We start from the raw sequence: 2,298 nt of genomic DNA, 5'->3' as shown, positions 1-2,298 counted from the left end.
TGTAGAGTCCAAATTAATGTTTTTAATTAGAGGCTGCACCACAGCATGTTTAAAAGAAGCCGGAACAACCCCTCATACAAGGCAACTATTTATAATAGATAAAACACTAGACCCAACTATATCAAAAGCCTGTTTGATTAGTTTTGATGGAACATTATCAAGTGGGGAGTCTGTTGGCTTTAACTGTTCTACTATTTTCGCCAAGCCAGAGATTAAGAACCTCAAAATGATCAAACACCACATGGCAATATAGATGTACAGATGGATTAATAACAGCAGGAGGAATTTGAAATCTAATATTTTCAATCTTTGAAATTAAAAATCTCCACAAGTTGATAGTATTAAATAATACTCTAGGTCTATGACAGTTTCTCTCAATAATGTCAGAGAAATATTTTGCCTTCGCTGCTCTAACAGCACTTTGATATGTATGCAAGGACTCCCTTAACATTTCATTTGACACCTGGAGCCTGCAATTTACACTCTGCTCTTCTGCAGATTTGTCTAAGTGCTCGTGTATTATCATTAAACCAGAGTTCTGCCTTAGATTTTACATGCCTCACCTTCAAGGGTGCAACAGCATCTAGAATACTTGTACATACAGAATTAAAAGAACAAAACAGCGACTCTGGGTCCAAATAAGATGATGGGTTTTCAAAGGCAGAAACATTGATTATTCACAAATGTGAAAAATCATTAATAACGCTAGAATTTATCATACGACACAGATGTGCACTAGAGCGTGATTTAGTAATCTGACAGGTTGACTAAAAAAAGGTAAAATTTCACCATGTGGTGGGTTTTCCTAGATCGCATCACATATTTTATCAACAAACTTTTATTGTCTGCTAATTGTATTTGCGTTAAGAAAATGTTTGCTTTTTGGGCTTTCTGTTTTAAATTTCTCAATAAAGCTTCTGAATTGAATTGAATTGAAACCCTTTATTGTCATTGTATTTTTCTGCACACAATGAAATTAAGAGCACTGTTCCTGACTGGTGTAAGAAAACAAACATATAACCACAGACAATAAATAAGAATATAGACTGTGTACAGTACAATTATAAAAGTATATACAACAAGTCATAATATTGCACATTGAGTAATCTGAGTAAAGTGAGCATTGGCAGCACTGCACATTGACCTCTACATTGATATGAAACAGTAAGTATATACAAAAATTACAAACTGAAATGGGTTAAGTGGCATTAGTGATAAGTATCCACTTAGTACTGGTATTTTTGACACTTACGAGGCAAAGGGATAAGAACGCTTATGCTTACCGTTCTTCTAAAAACAATAACTAGAAGTTGTTCTGGCTCCTGCAGCTTTCTTTCCCTCTCTTAAGGTTGCCAAGTTTTCACAGTAAAACCCATCCAATTGCTACTCAAAACTAGCCCAACACTAGCCCAATCGCTTTTCAGGGGGATTCCCAGTAAAAATCGCGTTCCAGGAGGTAAAATATATGTTTTTTTGGCAGGGTTCCCCTGGTAAAAGTCACATTATAAAATTCTTCTTACAAAATGTTGTTCCTACTGACAGCATGTAATTATGTAATTTAATTGTCATTTCATCATGATAATATTATGGATTATCAATATATATTTGTAGGCCCCCCTCGTTGAGGGCCCCAGTTCCACTACTGTTTCACCTGTGCACAAAATTCAAAACCAGAAACAACAAACTAGCGAAATACTATCTTGAATCATTTAAAGCTGTAAATCAGTTATTTAAAACAATGTGAATATGACAAAATTAAACAGATGCACGAAGTAATGTCCCCCCTTATTATTTTCCCTCCTCTCTACTCCAGTCCAGCGGGTGGCGCGAAAACACAGACGCTTGTTTGCTAAACACCATTAAACCGCAGAGGAAGAATTTCAGTTTCACAGCGCACTCTGTTGTTTTGTTAGGTTGGTGTTTATTCTTCATTCATATTTAGTGACTGTTTGTGGTATATAGGCTTACAAAGCTTTAATCCTCCGAGGTCTGATGGGGTTTTGGGGCCCTGGAGAAGTTTTGACATGACCTAACATTTGTGCTTTTTTCAGTATCTTAAAAACATATTAATGACTAAAGTCTGATTACACTGTAATCAGCACAAACTGTGCTACAATAATACACGAGCAGCATGAAAATAGCCTACATGTTTGTGTTTTTGAGAAAACATTTATGCGTGGTTAGTAAACAATGAAATTTACCAAACACAACAACATCCCATAAACCTTGAGTTTCCATTAACATTCCCTCTTATCTCTTATTCATTCAGACAAAACAGTTAATTAAACCTCACAATCA

Source organism: Sinocyclocheilus grahami, unplaced genomic scaffold (genome assembly GCF_001515645.1).
Source record: "Sinocyclocheilus grahami isolate Dianchi unplaced genomic scaffold, SAMN03320097.WGS_v1.1 scaffold1727.1, whole genome shotgun sequence".
In the NCBI taxonomy this organism is placed as follows: Eukaryota; Metazoa; Chordata; class Actinopteri; order Cypriniformes; family Cyprinidae; genus Sinocyclocheilus; species Sinocyclocheilus grahami.
The sequence above is the reverse complement of the archived record's forward strand: the minus strand, read 5'-3'. Positions refer to the sequence as shown.